General features: G+C 41.6%; 1 protein-coding gene across 2 annotated transcripts in view; it reads left to right on the top strand.

Annotated features, from left to right (window-relative positions):
• Window positions 1–4,119: 4,119 nt before the first annotated feature.
• SHISAL1 (shisa like 1) overlaps window positions 4,120–19,127 on the top strand; it is a gene marked incomplete at its 3' end in the record, with an annotated part of 257,063 nt that continues 242,055 nt past the window's right edge. For both annotated transcript variants that reach the window (XM_082253282.1, XM_082253281.1), the window contains exon 1: window positions 4,120–4,391. The remainder of the gene's footprint in view (window positions 4,392–19,127) is intronic.

Consider the following 19,127-nt stretch of genomic DNA (forward strand, 5'->3'; position numbering starts at 1 on the left):
TTCAGCTTGACCAGGTAGGCTTCATAAGATCGAGGGAAGCAAGAGACAATACTACAAGAATATTGAACTTAATACAAGTAGTGAAGGAAAAAGAAATACCCTGTGTAGTCCTGAGCACGGACGCTGAGAAGGCATTTGATCGGGTGGGATGGCCCTTTTTGTTCTCGGTGCTCGGATACATCGGATTAGGAGAGGTCATGTTGGATAGAATAGCTAGAGTATACACAGAACCAACGGCAAGGGTGAAAGTCAACGGGCTTCTGTCAGATGCTTTCCCAATAAGGAATGGTACAAGACAGGGGTGTCCACTGTCGCCCCTGTTATTTGCTTTGACAGTAGAGCCTTTCTTGTGTAGGGTCAGACTAAATCAAAATATTAAAGGTGTAGAGTTAAAGGGGAGACAATATAAGATAGCGGCTTACGCAGATGACCTATTATTTTCTCTGTCTAGCCCCGGTATTTCGCTGCCGAACCTGATACAGGAATTCAAAAAATTTAGGACCATGTCTTATTTGAAAATTAATTATGGGAAATCAGAAGCGATGGGGGTGGGGATGCCTGTATCCCAAATTAACCTATTGAAAAGCAACTTCGGCTTTAAATGGAAGGAGGAAGCAGTAAAGTATTTAGGGACATATATACCGGCAAAAATATCACAAGCCTATGACTTAAATTTCCCACCTTTGTTGAAAATGACTAGGAAGCTATTGGAACAGTGGCAGGGAGGTCTCCATTCCTGGTTCGGTAAATGTAATCTGGTGAAGATGACGATCTTACCAAAATTCCTTTACCTGATAAGAGCATTACCGGTGAAAATTCCAAGGGCCTTTTTTAAGGCAACACATTCCCTATTTCTGAAATATATATGGTCCCGTAAAAAACCCAGAATAGCACGTAGAACTTTAACCTTACCAAAGAAGAGGGGTGGGTTGGCATTTCCTGACGTTTACATATATTATCAGGCAGCACAGGTGAGCAGAATATTAGATTGGTGGCATCAATCGGAAAACAAAGTATGGGTACAAATCGAACAGGCCCAAACGGAAGTAGACCTGAAAAGAGCTATGTGGTGCTACGAATCACTGCCTAAAGGTCTGAAACAACACCCAATAATTGGAAACACACTTCGAGTATGTACACAATCAAACACATATAATAAGTTGACAGGGAAAGAATCACCTTTGTTCCCGATTCTGGGGAACCCTCAGTTCATCCCGGGCCTAGATACTAGACAGTTTTCAACATTGAGGGAAAGGAAGCAGGAACAAGCCTCGTCTTTTCTAATACAAAACAAATGGCCCACAGTTAATCAACTGGCTGATAGAAATGGACCATTTGATATACCCTTCTGGCAAGCGGTCCAATTACATCATTATCTGGCCTCAATATCAAACCCGAGTAGCTTTGGTAGAATATTAACAAGATTTGAAAATTATTGCGTAAAATCAGGAAATATGTTGCGTACACTATCGATTAGCTATGACATGTTAATAAACCCAGAGGAACAACCGCAGCTCCCATGGGTGGAAAAGTGGGCAAGAGATCTGGAGAGGGATTTGTCGGAGGAGCAGGTCCAGAGGATAGTGAAACTTGCCTTTAAGACAGCTAGATGTACGAAGATTCAGGAGCTGAATTATAAGGTTATAACAAGATGGTACATTACACCCAAGAAAATGCATGCTTGGTTTCCGAGGGAAACAAATAATTGTTGGAGATGCAGAAAAGAAATAGGCACTGTTTATCATATCTTCTGGACCTGTTCTGATATAAGACCATTCTGGAGAGGGGTTAGGAATATTATACAGAAATTTACGGAATATAAAATAGAAGAAAACCCGGCATTTTTTTTGTTAAACTTATCAGACATACCGGTAAGGAGATATGAAAGCTCTGTTATTCCCTACCTGGTTAATGCGGCTAAAGCATGCATCCCAGGTAACTGGAAAAAAATACAACCACCCTCACTAGCAGAATGGACAAATAGAGTAGAAGAAATTAGAAGAATGGAAGAGTTAATTGCTTCTGCACAAAATAGACAGGAGAAATACAAGAAAATTTGGGATCCATGGAATCATTTTATGGTTTCTGAGGAGGGAAACAATTTGTTATAAGGTAAGGGAGGAGGAATAGATTTGAGGTGAAGACGAGTTCTCCTAATCGACAGCCGTGGATCAAAGGGGTTTAGATTAAAATAAATATATATTTTTTTTTTTTTTTTGTTTTAGGGTGGGTAGGGGAGGGAAATGGAAAAAAGTGGGAAAAAGTACAGGATTATAGGATAAATAAGATATAAAAGAAAAGGTGTAACGATAATTATTGTAATAGAGATAGCCATTATACTAAAATGATAAATGTATGCATTCATTTTGCTTTAACACATCTTGAGAAAATGCAAATATTTATTAACTTAAAAAACTAAAGTCATTTCGAGTCATATGTCTCAAGTCAAAGTCAAGTCTCAAGTCATGAATACCAAGTCAAAGTCAAGTCGAGTCTTTTATTAATTTTAGTCAAGCAAGTCTTAAGTCCTCAAACTGGTGACTTAAGTCTGACTTAAGTCAAGTCATATGACTCGAGTCCCCCACCTCTGTCTGTACCCTTCCCCAGATCTGTGCCTCAATAAAATCCTGTCTTGGAGGTCTACAGACAATTCCTTGGGCTCCATGGCTTGATTTGTGCTCTGACACGCACTGTTAACTGTAGGACCTTATATAGACAGGTGTGTTCTTTTCCAAATCATGTCCAATCAACAGAATTTACTACAGGTGGACTCCAGTCAAGTTGTAGAAACATCTCAAGGGTGATCAGTGGAAACAGGATGCAACCTGAGCTCAATTTTGAGTATCAGGACAGAGGCTGTGAATACTTATGTATGTGAGTTTTTTTTTTTTTTATTCATTTTTTTTTTATTTTCAATAAATGTGCAAAGATTTTAAACAAACTTCCTTCATGTTGTGATTATGGGATATTGTTTGTAGAATTTTGAGAATAAATAATGCATTTAGTGCCGGTTCACACTTCTGCGGGTGCGCTGATTGCATGTAATTCGGAGCGCACTGCTCCTTCATTACATGCGATCTCCTGTGCGGATGCGAATTCAGCCATACACTTTGTATGGCTGAAATTCGCACTGCACCCGCACAAAAGACGCACAGGACCCTTTTTTTCAGCCGCATCAGGATCGGATTGCACAGTGGTGTCAGATCGCACTGCGATATGTGATCAAACTGGGGGTGTCGTTAACATTTAATTGACACCCCCTGCGTATCGCATATAGCAGTGTGAACTGCCAGATGTGCGGATGCGATGCGGGAACAGGCTGCGAATTCGCAGCCTTCCCGCATCGCACAAGTGTGAACCGGCACTTAATCCATTTTGTAATAAGGCTGTAACGTAACAAAATGTGGAAAAAGTGAAATTCTGTGAATACTTTCTGGAAGCACTGTATTCACAGGAGTATTTGGGACCCCTTGTCCTAAACAGATGTACACCAAGCTGACAGCGCGTGTTAGATGGTAAGCTCCTTTGGCATCAATCTCACAATAGAGATTTCCAGCACATGACAAAATATTAATACTGCCTGGACTGACCATCCAACTCCAAAAAAAAAAAAAAAAAAAAGACTCCTTGCTCTTTCTCCATAGCTAATGATAATTGATTGACAGGTGGTCCTGGAAGTCCTGCATCCTCCAGAGGTACCCATGTCACCCACAGCCAGAAAATGACAGAAAAGCAGAGGCAGCTCCACCTGAAATGTGGGAAATGAAAGCAGCTTCCTTAAAAAGGGGGAGTTGTGTGTTAGGAGGGGGGCTGGGAGGGAATCTGGCAGCTAAAGAGACTCAGTAATTGCCCAGATCCTTCAAATCGGAGCTGTCACCGGGAGAGTCGCTCGTTAGAAGAGAGAGAACGGCGCCGCTTGACCTCTCCGCTTGTCGGTAGTGGATGAGCTGAGAATAGAAGAGATCCGGGAGGAGTACCGAGCACACCGACACACATCCACCCACAGCGGAGGAGACAATGAGAGGACGGAGGGGACAATGAGAAGACAGAGGGGACAATGAGAAGACAGAGGGGACAGTCCCACTGACAGCTGGATACTTTGTATTCTCCAATACAGCCAACACCGAACACTTGTGCTGCCAGAGGAAGAGATCCTCACTTTCCTGGAATGCTTCTGACAATCGTACAAGACTGACAGCACATTCCAAGTCACCCATCTGCTCTGATCCCCATTAGATGACTGGAAGATCTGCCCCTGGGCACCCCTGGCATGGGAAGGAATAAACCCCTTTCTGATCGCTGGCTATGCTTTGGCTCATGAGCCTATCTTGGCATACTGGATTTGGCCAAGAATGCCTTTGCCTAGCAGGTCAGGGTTCCCCAGCTCAAAGGTGAGTTGACACTTCTGGATCTGTGCTATCTGTTATCTCTGATTTCTAGGGTTTGGAAGGAAGTATTTGTCCCTGGAAAATCTTCCAGGGTCCCTATTTTTTTTTCCAAGTATCATACACATGTGGCTGGAATTTGGGCTCTCAGCAGGAAAGTGTCCCTGGAAATGATTAGGACCAGCATTAGGGTTACAAATGTTGAGAGCAATGATTTCATATGGTTCAGACTGATGGAGGAATGGGAGTTGGGGTATAAGAAATTTCGTTTTTTTTTTACACTGCTTGGAACTACAAGTCCCACTGTGTTCTGCCATTAGGACCCCCTAGGTAATATTGTGATCTGTGTCCAGACAGCTACAGGTCTGATTTGGTGTCTGGAGGTATGGGAGTTAGACTAAAACTGTTTATTGCAACCATAAATGCTCAATGTGCTGAGGAACTACAAGTCACAGCATGGCTGTTACCTTATGCTTTATAGAGTATCTAGTAGGACCTATATAGTTTATTCTACAGGTTTGATCTGATGTCTCTAGTAAGAGGATTTGATTGTGACTTTAACTGTTTATTGCAACCCTAAATCCTCAATGTGCTGAGGAACTACAAGTCACAGCATGGCTGTTACCTTATGCTTTATAGAGTATCTAGTAGGGCCTATACAGTTTATTCTACAGATTTTAATCTGATGTCTCTAGTTAGAGGATTTGATTGTGACTTTAACTGTTTATTGCAACCCTAAATCCTCAATGTGCTGAGGAACTACAAGTCACAGCATGGCTGTTACCTTATGCTTTATAGAGTATCTAGTAGGGCCTATACAGTTTATTCTACAGATTTTAATCTGATGTCTCTAGTTAGAGGATTTGATTTTGGCTTTAACTGTTTATTGCAACCATAAATGCTCAATGTGCTGAGGAACTACAAGTCACAGCATGGCTGTTACCTTATGCTTTATAGAGTATCTAGTAGGACCTATATAGTTTATTCTACAGGTTTGATCTGATGTCTCTAGTAAGAGGATTTGATTGTGACTTTAACTGTTTATTGCAACCCTAAATCCTCAATGTGCTGAGGAACTACAAGTCACAGCATGGCTGTTACCTTATGCTTTATATAGTATCTATTAGGACCTATACAGTTTATTCTACAGGTTTGATCTGGTGTCTCTGGAATAGGATTTTGACTTCAACTGTTTATTGCTTTATTTACTGTTTATTGTTTTAAATCCTCAATGTGCTGAGGAACTACAAGTCACAGCCTGGCCACTACCTTATGCTTTATATAGCATCTCGTAGGACCCATACAGTTTATTATACATGTTTGATCTGGTTTCTCCAGGAATAGAATATGGACTTTATCTGTCTATTGCAACCATAAATCTTTAATGTGCTGAAGAACCACAAGTCACAGCATGGCTGCTACATTATGCCTTATAAAGCATCTATTAGGACCTATGCAGTTTATTCTACAGGTTTGATTTGGTATCCCCAGGAATAGGAGTTGGACTATAACTGTTTATTGCAACCATAAAGCCTCAATGTCCTGAGGAACTACAAGTCACAGCATGACCACTACATTATGCTTTATAGAGCATCTAGTAGAACCTATACAGTTTTTTCTACAGGTTTGAACTGGTGTCTCCAGGAAAATAATTTCGACTGTTTATTACAACCATGTGTTGAGGAACTACAGGTCACATCATGGCCACCGCTTTGTGCTATACAGAACATCTAGTGGGACCCATTACAGTTTATTCTACAGGTAGTGAATTGAGAAAAAGGGGTTGAAGGGCGTGTCAGAGATTCATGCAACCATAAAAAACTATAGGTCACAGCATGCCATGGTCCTTATAGTGCATCACATCAGACACCTATAACCAGTGCAGTCCTGGACTGATCTGCTGGATATCGGATAAGCAGGAGATTACTTTAAGCCTGTGTTTGTCAAAAGACTACAAGTCTTAACATGCCACCACTGTACTTGTACCCATCTGTTATCCAGAACCTCAAATATGATTTTCCATTTTTGGCATTGTAAATTTGTCAAACTTGCCACTGGTTCTGCTGGGTTTAATGAAGCTTAGAACACAATGGTACATCAGAAGTAGACCTTCCACAAAAGGGTCACATTAGCACCGGGACTTAAAAAGGTGGGGGTGATACACATAGACAATGGGTCAGGTCTAACCGATGGATCAATGGCTCAACCTGAAAGCTTCCATATCCATAATAACTACATAGATTTGCATTTATTTTACATTTTCCTGTTCTTATATTACCCAGTATATGGCAGAGCTTCCAGTGTTCACGATTTTAAGGACAGTCTCTCTTTTGGAATATTCTCTGTCACTCCTGCCTCCATGGCTATCCCTTTTAAAATGTACTTTCTACCTGTCAAAAGGATTTCTAGTTCTCTATACTTCTCACCCAGCTTTCAGTTTTACAATGCCAGTCATTTAGTAAATGTTAGCATTAAGGTAAAGTAGTGGCAGAAAGAGCTCCAGTGGGTTTATGGAATTATGGCCCTGTGATTGGGGTGTACCAAGGTGGTGTCCTTTGCCTATCTCAAAAAGTTATAATTCATGGCTGTTATCTATATTTAAGTCTGAGACTCAACCAGGAATGGGATGTGCATTGTTTCTGCTGCACAATATAGTACAATTTCCTTAAAGCTGGCCGTGCCTATTGCTATCCGATGGCACAGTCTCTGTACAATCTCATTTAGATTTACCAAATCTGTAAAATACGAGGGCCTGCCTAAACAACCCATTGAATTTGCATATAGTCAGACAGGCCCTTGCATTACACAGATGCTGCTAAATCCAAAGGATCAGAACAGTTTGTAACATGTGCGTTCAGCTTTAGGTAACTCGATGCACTTGAACTCTTTGTGAACTACAAGTCAGATCATTCATGTCATCCCATGTCTTTTATCTATTATATCTAGGAAGCATACTTGTGCTATTAGGATGACAGGCTAAAGACAGCCAGAGTATTAGCAATTTATTGGCTTTGGACGGTGGACTATAAGTCTCAGCACACCTTAACAGCTCCAGTATGTCACACATTAACCACCATCTGTGTGCAGGCTCCAGGTTAATGGAGAAATGGGAGCCACACAACTGCACCTGCGGAGAAGCCACAAGGTTCATCATGCCCTACTTAACTTAGCAAGATGTGCATAAAGAACGGGAGTCAGCATGTTATTAGACTTTGAATTATGCAATCTGTTGAGAAACTACAAATCCCAGCATGCTGTACCAGCACACCACCTATAAGACATATCTATAGTAAAGCTCCACATTGATGGAGGAATGAGAAATCTATCTGCATGTGCAATCCCATCAGTTCAGTGCTCCCGGGAAGCACAGGTGCAGCACCCAGCCATGCTCCTTGCAGTCCATCAAAGTCTATGGCAAGTTGCAACATGCTGCGGCTGGATAGGGTTGAATGCGATTTTTAGGGCCCTATGCGTTCAGGGAGCAATGTCTAAAAAGCAGAATACCATGCATTGTTCTTGAATACATAGGGCCCTAAACTTGTTTACTGTTTGGTATAGCATTCAGCGCCAAATCGCAGCATATTTCAGCCTCTTATCGACTTTGGCAGAGGAGACACCTAGTACCCAGTGCTAGTGGCACTACCCAGTGCTAGTGGCCATCATCCCAATCAATATGTATACAAGAAAGAATCCCCAATGGTGTGGGACTATGAATGCCACTAGACACTGTATATCAAGGTTAAAATAGTCAATTTTATTAAACGAATAGCAAAAACAAAAATTATTATACAAATTACATACAGAAATAATAACATTAACATGGGGGGGGGGGGGCACATAAAAATTGCATGCAATGACAGATCATATACCAGTCCACACTGAAGACGCTCAGGTGCACATGGTGGATTGAACCGGAAAAAAGACCCTACGCGTTTTGGGTGTCAAAAACCCTTCTTCAGGGGTCAACCAGAGTTCCAAAACACTTAATGTGCCCTAGAAGTCCTCACAGGAGATTTGGAACGATCTGTCGTTTAAAAAGCGGTAAATATTACCGTTAAAAGGAATGCCCAGTTCCAGTGAGCCAGTTGAAGGCAAATTTAGAAGAAAAGTATAGTAGCTGCCCTGGAGGACCACCGGGGCACCACGATGATCAAAAGTAGCTCAGCAAAGACCACTCCAAAATAAGACCTCACTTGTATTGTGTGGATAATTGTTATCAACCTGTAGAAAATAGGAAAATATGATGACAGAGGGTCATATACTGTGAAAAGGGAGTAACCGTTCCGTATTAGGAGTATCACAACGTGTGAATATCTGTCTTGTTGGCCCTGGAACCAGGCAGCCTCTGCAGGTTGCGGGCAGCACCCTAAAACGCAGGGATCGCACGCACAGCAGTTAGGCGTCCCGCATGCATGTAGTCTTAGTTGTTTTTCTTTTTGGCTTGACTTCTATAAAAATAGATTATTTAACTACCAAAACTATCTTTGCAGTTGCTGCTTTGAGATGCCATTATAAAGGAAAAGTAGGTGTGAAAAAGAGAATTTGTTTAACCAATCATTTTTTGAGTACTAAATTCTTTGCTGATCACGGGGCTGAAGGTGTGGCAGGGGTGTGTGCTTTGCCTGCATGCTTTGGGCATCCTTTTTTTACATCTCAAATTGTTGGTAATAGGGATCTGAGGCATGAGGTATGTACCCTCACATCATCAATTTGCTTCCCAGCCCTTGTCCTTTGTAAACTATTCAGGGTATCACTTAGAAATCTAGATAACTAGATAAAGAGCATTTGAAGAATTTACTCGCTGTACAGGTACATAGTTCAGTTGAAAAAAACAAATACGATGTCCACTGAGTTCATCCAATAATCATGGCATAGACCTGCACGCTCATATCAGCTGAACGCACGTGTATGTGTACTGTAAAGACAAAAGCAGCACTTAGTTCTTATGTGTCCCTCTTCCTTCCCCATCCCTGCATCCTCCTTTTTAGCACTGTTGTATATTGATCAGTTTATCTTGGCGATTCATTTACTGTATATTTCAGACAGAATTGGAGAAAAAAATATCTTATTTCCTCTGGTTAAGTTCTTGCTGTTTTCTACTGTACATCATAATTATATAAATGTCTGAGTAAGACTATAAAAAAAAAAAGTAAAAAGGAAAAAAAAAAAAAAAAAATTTTTTTCTCTGCTTGTATGGTCATTGTAGGTGTCTGTAAAATGCATGAAAATGTGACCATTAAGCATTACTGGTTTGTCTGCTTTTCCTTTGCAACAAGTGCAAGCAAGATACTGTTTGGGCGATTCAGTAAGGCATTCGCACAATATTTCTGGTGGTATGAATGTGGTGGGAAGCCTTCAGCCAAATTCATTAAAACCTGGGGACTTTTTTATTGTTAGTACTGATGTGTGTGACAACATAGTTCTTTTTTACCGCACTTTAACTGGGTGATGCTATTATTGTAACAGATTCATCAATAAAATCTGCTGTATCAGTGATAAGAGAAGTGGAGCTAAACAAAAACTCTTCTATGTTGGAGCAAATCATTGATTGTATTGCACATGTATTTATTGTGTCACAATTTTGGGGCAATTCAGCGACAACATTTGTAGGAAAGTTCCTCTGGTACTGATAATTGATACATTTTCTTTACACTCCAAACTTCTCCAAATAGCTTTCGTGCCTCTAAGCGCCGGTTCACATTACCGTGACGCTACTTGCAGGGGCGACCTCCGAGATCGCGGTGCGAGCAGCGCGCTGCGACCTCGGAGCGGCCGCCACAGACTTCATAACATTGAAGTCTATGGCGGTCGCCTCCTGGTCGCCCCAAAGAAGCTCCGGACCCTTTTTCTAGGTCGGAGCGACTTGTGTCGCTCCTATTAGAACGGGTCCGCAGCTTCCCTATGGGAGGCAACCTGCGGCGACCTGTGAGGCGACCAGGTCGCCTCACAGGTCGCCCCAGTGTGAACCGGCACTGAAACTCCATCGCTTCACATGAGAGATGATTACAACAGTTCTGACAGTGTTGTGACAGATTTATATCCATCTTAGGCTCCCTTACACAGGGGACATCCAGCCCCTGAGTGTGCAATCCTGGAGTTTTAGTGTACCCTGGAGGCACAGGTGCAGTGCCCACCGCCGCTGTCTACAGCCTGTCAAAGTCTATGGCAGGCTGAAATACACTGTAACTCAGGGCTTCTCAACCAGGGTTCCTCCTGAGGTTGCCAGGGGTTCTTTGAGCAATGGGCAATGTCTTCCTCTCAGATAAGTTTCCAATGACACCATTGTTCCTTTTAGCTATCTGTAAGGGGGTAATTCTTCCCAATGATGACAAGAGTAAGGAGCATTCTTCCCACTGACTGTCACACTAATGTGTCATGAGTTGTAGATTTTAAATTTTTAGCAGGGAATACCCAAGACTGGAAATTTTTTTCTAGGGTTCCTCTGTGTTGAAAAGGTTGAGAAAGGCTGCTGTAACTGGACAAGGCTGAATGCTCTATCTATGCTCCTGGCACTCATCCCTTAAAGCAGGGGTGTCAAACTAAATTTCATTGCGGGCCGCATCAGAATTATGGTTGCCCTCGAAGGGCCAGTTATATCTGTAGGATTAGATGTCCAGAGCACCCCACCCCCCTTACACGGGATTTCAAGAACCCCCCCACCATCAGAACTCAAGTCACCCACCCTTCCTTACATCACAACGCACCCTTTACCTTGTGCTGCTGCAAGGAAGAAGATACGGGTGGATTTGGGAAGAAGTGCTGGGTCTGGAGGAGAACCAGAGGAGGGCTGGAGTCAGCCTCCAGAGTCTGCTGAATGCTGAGACCAGGGGAGGCAAAGGCAAGGTGGTGTTGCGGCTTCATAGAGAGGTGCAGGATCTGCAGGAGTTCTGCCCTCCTCTCTGCTGCAGACTGCTGAGAAGGGGAGTGGGCAAAGATGAACCTTTCTGCAGCAGCACAGGGGAGTGCAGGATCTGGCAAAGGAGTTCTGTTCTCTCTGCTGCCGACTACAGAAGGTGGGGGCAGAGACAAGGGTGGTGTCGCAGCTGCAGGAGAGGTGCGAGGGCCACATGAAATGGCCTGGGGGGCCGCATTCGGCCCGTGGGCCTTGTGTTTGACACCTGTGCCTTAAAGCATAGTAGGGCCCAGAACATGTGTCCTACTCGGTAGAGCATTCAGCCTCATTGGACCACAAGAGAATCAGGCCATAGCTATCACAATGTAGAAGCCCAGCTCCCCAGCGTTCTGACCCCTCAACAATGCTCTGGTCAACTCGCTCCCTGAGCAGAGGGGGCTTAATGGAAATTCTAATGTTGCCATTAGAAAGAAAAACAGGGAAGTGTGCTGGATGGGATCGGGAGTGTTGGGGATCTAGGAGTTATATAGCCTACAGGTACCCAGTTTCTAAAGAATGACAAGTAACATGCCTGACCTGCCAGCCCTCTTGCCTTGCACTCTACAGTATGTCTGATCAGGATGGATGTGCAGGTCTGCATATTAGGGGGGGCCATAAAAGTCAAAGGTATATATTTCAGTTATAGGAGGTGCCCAGTGGTCTGAGTCACTTACTGGCTTCTCTATCTCTCCCTCGCTCTCAGCATTTCTGCTCTTCTGCCGTAATCAGTTCATGAGTTAAAAGCAAATTAGAAATATTTTTTTGGGTGTTCCTACCTGTTTGATCTTTTCCCCCTTTTTCCCCCCCCAAGGGCCAGTTCACACTGGGATCCCTCAGGAATGTGCAGGCTAAAACCCTTGTGTTCCCATGCGATTTCTGCACATTCCCATGCCGTGCGTTTTGACAGTGCATTCATTTTGAAAGGGCTGCAAACTGCAGTGGAATCGCAGGAAAAGTAGTGCTTGCGCAACTTTTAAAAATCCACTGCACCAAAGCATTCTGCGGTACCATGCGATTTGGTGCCCACATACGCTTTGTGTTTGAGATCTGTGTTTAGCGTGCCCATAAAAATACATTGGCATCCGCATGCAGATAACAAAGACAGAACATTGGCCTGTGATGCAGGAAATGTGCACAGGACATGCCTTTCCCGTATCGCATTCTGCTGTGAACCAGCCCTAATCTTTTCTCTTAACCATATATTACTTCTAGAGCCCATTCACACTAGCGCGACTTGTCAGGCGACTTGTCAGCCTGACAAGTCGCGCTACCTCGCGGTCCATTGACCGCTACAGGACCCGTTCTAATAGGAGCGACACAAGTCGCTCTGACTTAGAAAAAGGGTCCTGTACTATTTTGGGGCGACCTAGGAGCGACTTGCATAGACTTCCATTATGTGAAGTCCCTGCAAGTCGCTCCGAAGTCGTGGTGCACGGTTATGCACAAGTCGCCCCCGAAGTAGTAAGGAGTCGTGTCGCCTCTATGTGAACCGGCTCTTATACTAATTATTTTTGTTTCTCTTTATTGTTGCTACATAAGCATTGTAACATTGCAAAAGTAAACTGTAACTTTTCTTTATTTGAAAATTGAAAATTTCAGTAAACATGTAAAAATGGAAAACATTCAGGAACTCAAGAAATATTAGTTTGTGACACCTTTACTCTGATTACACCCCCTTCCTGACTTCTCTACCCCAGTAAACTCATATACAATATATAAAATAAAAACTTAAACAGACCCTGGCACTGGACCATTCATTCCAAAAATAATTTTCCCATAAGATTTTATGTACATTTAACTTAAATTAGGCATTTTTTACCTATAAAAGCCTCAATATGTAGACATCCAAAAAAGGGTAGGAGCTGGGCAGCATAGACAGAAATTAGGAGAGGAGTATGACAGGCAAGAAAGGAGGGGGCTGTGTTAAGGGACAGACTCTTCTGTAGAAAAGTCTACTAGCAAGTTCATAGACACATTGCAAGTGGATAAAACATTATTTATGGCAAGGAAAAACAGTGGAAGAACTTAAAAATACTTACCTTTTCTGTGCATTTACCTGCAGAATTTGGTGTCATGGTTAGCTATCCAAAACCCTGGCCTCCTGAACGTCACTCACCTATTCCCTGCCTGGCAGGGCATTCTATAATTTGTAGCTGCTCAACAAATGGTTGATCACAGGGAATATGAAGGAATTGGTCGCATGCCAACAGGAAACTTAAAAGAGAAAAAGTCTTTTATTCGTGCATATACAGGTACAAGATAGAGCAGAATGGAAATGGTAGACGCGTTTCACACAAATTCAACGTGCTTGTTCACTACTAGTGAACAAGCATGGTGAAACGCGTCTACCATTTTCATTCTGCTGTACCTTGTACCTGTGTATGCACGAATAAAGAACTTCTCTTTTAAGTTTCCTGTTGGCATGCGACCAATTCCTTCATATTCCCTGTGATCAACCATTTGTTGAGCAGCTACAAATTATAGAATGCCCTGCCAGGCAGGGAATAGGTGAGTGACGTTCAGGGGACCAGGGTTTTGGATAGCTAACCATGACACCAAATTCTGCAGGTAAATGCACAGAAAAGGTAAGTATTTTAAGTTCTTCCACTGTTTTTCCTTGCCATAAATAATGTTTTATCCACTTGCAATGTGTCTATGAACTTGACTTGACTTGACTACTACAGAAGAGTCGGTCCCTTAACACAGCCCCCTCCTTTCTTGCCTGTCATACTCCTCTCCTAATTTCTGTCTATGCTGCCCAGCTCCTACCCTTTCTGGATGTCTACATATTGAGGATTTATAGGTAAAAACGTGCCTAACATAAGTTAAATGTACATATAATCTTATGGGGAAATTGTTTTTGGAATGAATGGTCCAGTGCCAGGGTCTGTTTAAGTTTCTATTTTATATACTGTATATGAGTATACTGGGGTAGAAAAGTCAGGAAGGGGATGTAATCAGAGTCAAGGTGTCACAAACCAATTCCTTCATATACTTTGTTTGCGGTGGTGAGCCGGGGTTCAGCAACCACCATGGACTGTGGATACAGACCCACCTGAGCGGTGTTACTCCTTTTTATGATTACAGGGAAGCCGAGCCTAAATATACTTTCCAACAGTTTTGCCCAACCTTATTAATTATTTTACAGGAGCCTGGTTACATAATAACTGGCATACAGTATAACGTCTGTAGTTATGACAAATAACATGTAGCATGTAACATGTAGTAAAGCGGAGTTCAATCCAAAAGTGGAACCTCCGCTTATCTGCACCCCCCCCCCCACCCCGGTGCCACATTTGGCTCCCTGGCAAAAGAAGTACCCGCTCCCACTTCCGTGTAAGGTTGCTGCGGTGACCTACGTCATTTACAGCCCCTCCTCCTTCCCCTCGCTGCCTTCTGGGAGACACACACAGGTCCCAGAAGAATTCAGGACCATTCAGAATGCGCAGCACGACTCGCTCATGCACAGTAGGAAGCAGGCTGTGAAGCCGCAAGACTTCACTTTCTGTTTCCCCATCGTAAGGATGCCAGCACCTACCCCCGCAGCTGATGGGAGGAATGGCTAGGGGTGCGGACATCGTGGTATACCTGGACAGGTAAGTGTCCTTATATTAAAAGTCAGCAGCTACAGTATTTGTAGCTGCTGACTTTTATTTTTTATTTTTAATACAGGCTGGAACTCGGCTTTAATTCACTAAGTTGTATTGAATATAAATGTAAACAAATTTAAAACATTTGTTAGATGAATGTCACACACATTTGTGCAGGATGCACAACTTTTGTCTGTAATTTCTGTAATAGATTAATTCCTATGATTGTTAGCTCCATCTAGTGGCCAAAAAGTGGTATAATTTCTCACTGAGGAATCTCAGAAAACTATAATGCATATTAGCCACTAGATGGAGCTGATGATCATAGGATAGAATCTATTATGGAAATGAAAGTCAAAATTCATGTAGCCTGCACAAATGTGTGTGACATTCCTCCAGCCAATTTAATTTTTAAATAAACTCCCAGTTATATACCATAATGGTGGGTATTTTCAGCCATATTATGCTTGTATTCCTTAAATGAAATGTTGCTATTGCAAATAACGATCATTATAGCTTAGTGAATTGTGCCTAGAATTTATGATGTATCTCAAAGTGCAGGACTTTGTGGCAAACAGGATAGAGCTGCACAGTAAAGCAGTTAAAGTTGAACTCTAGACATTTATAAAAGACATAAATGAATCCATTTCTGTAGTTATTAATACACCATTGAACGTATTTTTAAATATAAGCAATGTAACTACATGCATTTGATTCAGTATCAGTCTCTTTCGGTCCCAGTATATCAGAGCTTAGACTGGAAGAGAGAGAAGCAGCACAAGCAGCCAATCTGTTCATTTGCTGACAAGAAGCTAATAGAAGTGGAAAACTGAGTGACAGTGATGAGCTCATCACTGCGCTGTTTCTCCTTTCACTGTCCAATCACAGGCTGGTCCAGGATGACCTGGGATCAGAGGAAGAGGGTTAAATGATGCTGGACATTAGACCGAGGACATCTAGTGGAAGAAAAAAAGTACTGCAAGGACATCTTGGTACTGAAGTGCAGCAAAAACTGTATATTTTATTTTATCTTTTATGGGTTGTCCATTTCAATATTGTTACTTTTGGTTGGAGTTCTCCTTTAAGGTTAGCCTAGGAAACATGTACATTAGTCAACCTCCTGGCTGGAAAAAATGAATATTATGTTATGTAGAAATAATATTAAACAAGAATTAACAAATAGTTTCCAATTTTTTTTTTTATTTTTTTTTTTTTTATTTTCCTGGAACTTAGTAAACAAATACTGTGCATACAATACAAAACATTCCATCTAAAGGAAAATATTTCTCCTTCTGGGTGGGGACCAGCGGGTTTCATCTCCTCCATTTTCATTTAAGACCTCAGAAACTATCAGAAAGATTTCATTGTGTTCCTTTCTGAAAGTTGGATTATCAAAAGAAATAAAGGGATAGATAGATAGATAGATAGATAGATAGATAGATAGATAGATAGATAGATAGATAGATAGATAGATAGATAGATAGATAGATAGATAGATAGATAGATAGATAGATAGATAGATAGATATTTCTGAGCACTATGTAGTGTACATGTAGGCAGTGTTTTATAACAGAACATGGCATCCTCTGATTAGACACAAGACTGCTGCCAGAGGCACCTTCTGAACATCACCAGCCGACTTGTGTTCTAGTTTCATCCAGAGATCCAGCACTGTGCCTGCACCTCCCAACACACCTCTCCCAATATACATTGTCTTTTGTTTCTCTTTGTGTTTCCCTTTTGATGTTACTTGTTCTTCTTATAACCAAGAGCCTATCTATCTATCTATCTATCTATCTATCTATCTATCTATCTATCTATCTATCTATCTATCTATCTATCTATCTATCTATCTATCTATCTATCTATCTATCTATCTATCTATCTATCTATCTATCTATCTATCTATCTATCTATCTATCTATCTATCTATCTATCTATCTATCTATCTACCTACCTACCTATCTATCTATCTATCTATCTATCTATCTATCTATCTATCTATCTATCTATCTATCTATCTATCTATCTATCTATCTATCTATCTATCTATCCACCTATCTATAGATACACTGCCTACATGAAGATAGATAGATACGCTGGATAGATTAGTAGATAAATAAATAGATAAGCTCCCATCCACAAGAAGTAAAAGTAAAATATGCCAATTTAATAACAATGACAGAGAGAAAGAAAGAAAGAAAGAAAGAAAGAAAGAAAGAAAGAGAAAAAAAAAGAAAGAAAGACTGATGTAAATGTACAATATACGGTATATGTAATGTGCTGCATAAATTGACGGCACTATATAAGTACCTGAAATAAATAAATAAAAAAAAAAAAGAGAGAGAGAGCGAGACGAAAGAAAGAGAGAAAAAAATAAAAAGAGAGACAAAAAGAGGGAGAAAAAAAGATTACAGTGAGAGACAGAGAAGGTGAGAGGGGGGAAATAGAGAAAAGAGAGAGAGAAAAGGGGAGGAAGAGAGAAAGTGAGAGGGGGGAATGGGAGGGGGAGAGACAGAGAAAGGAGAAAGAAGGGGGAGGGAGAGTTGAGGGGGGGAGACATGAGATGGGGGGCAGAGAGAGAGAGGGGGGGGAGAGTAAATAGAGAGGGGAGTGAAAGAAGGGGGGGAGAGGAGAGAGCTAAAGTGGGGAGAGAAAGGGGGGGTGCAAAAAAAAGAGGGAGAAAGGAGGAGAGGAAAGAGTGGGTGGGAGAGAAAAATAGAAAGGGGGTAGAGAGTAAAAGAGGAGTAAGGGGGGAGAGAGAAAAGGGGTTGTAAAGAGAGGAGGGAAGAGAGAGAACGAGGGGGCAGAGAAAGAGGTATAAAAAAAAAAAGAGAGTGAAAAGGTACATAGAGAAATAAAGAAAGAGAAAGCTAGGAGAGGAAGAGAGAAAAAAAAAAAGGCAGGGAGGAGAAGGAGCTAGAGCGAATGGAAAGCCGGACAGACAGAGAATGGGGAAAAGGAGACGGATAGAGAACAGAGGGAGGGAACGTGAAGCCATATATATATATAATAAAGATTTTGTCTCCTAATTCAGTAATTGCCTGTGTCCTCCAATGTAATATTTTTTTAGGGAATATGACATTTCTCAGGTTTCTTCCTATAACTACAAACATTTGCTAGTTTTGTACTCTGGGATGCCATATTGGCTGACATCACAGAGCGTGCTTACCAAAAGGAATCCGCGCCATTTCAGGTTGTGGTCTGAGTGTAGCCAACTTTGTAGGTGTGCTACTACATTATGGTAACTGAGTGCCTTTTACCAACCCATTGGTTGCTACGATGCTTGCTGATATTTTGGGTTTCGGCATACTTTAAAGAGTAACTCCACTTTTGTTGAGAAAAAAAAATATTGCCCTCTGGGTGATCTCTGTACATTGCAAGGATTTTAGCAAACGTTGTTGCAGATTCTTACCTTTTGTTTATCTGTGTCCATATGCAATGTTGAATGTAAATGGGAGGGATTTTATAATTATCAATCAGCTGCTGCACTTGCAAGGTTCTAATGAGGAAATCGGCAGGTTCTGAATCTACCCTTTAGACCTGATTTCTTTTTGGGAGTATCTCTCCAAAAATGACATTTTTGTTGCAGGGAATGCCCAAAACATGACTTGAGCAGTCTTAGTGCAGAAAATCAGTAAGCCAAACAAACATGCAGGTAATTATATTTCTGGGGGGGGGGGGGGACATTCTGTACACCATCTGTGTACAGAATGGCTCCAGATTCCTGTGTTGCATTGCATTTTACAGAAAATTACAGAAAGCTGCAGATGTAAAAGGAAAGGTAATTTTTAAAAACATTCAATTACAATATGACTTTTGTCGCAGTTGTAAACGCTAGATCATTTTTTTTGTGTTTGCTTTTTTTCCCACAAAGATGGAGTTTCCCCTTAATATACTATGATATACCACTGTACTTCTAGATTGTAAGCTCTAACGAGCAGGGCCCTCTAGTCCCTCCTGTTTTGAACTGTATTGTAACTGTATTGTCTTCCCTCACATTGTAAAGCGATGCGCAAACTGTTGGCGCTATATAAATCCTGTATAATAATATAATAATAATAATGTAGAAAGAAGTTTTGTTTTTCCACTTTCTACCGATTCACTCTTCATCCATGAAAGCTGAATGTCCAGCAGGGAAAATGTCATGCTGAAGGGCGCTACCTGCTGGCCACTCAGTGTACATCAGCCAAGCCTTAAAATACGAATAAAAAGCTCTTTTTGGAAAAAATTATACAAGTAAAATAAGTGGTAGATAAG

Source organism: Pelophylax lessonae (assembly GCF_965119305.1).
Source record: "Pelophylax lessonae genome assembly, chromosome: 4".
Classification (NCBI taxonomy): Eukaryota; Metazoa; Chordata; class Amphibia; order Anura; family Ranidae; genus Pelophylax; species Pelophylax lessonae.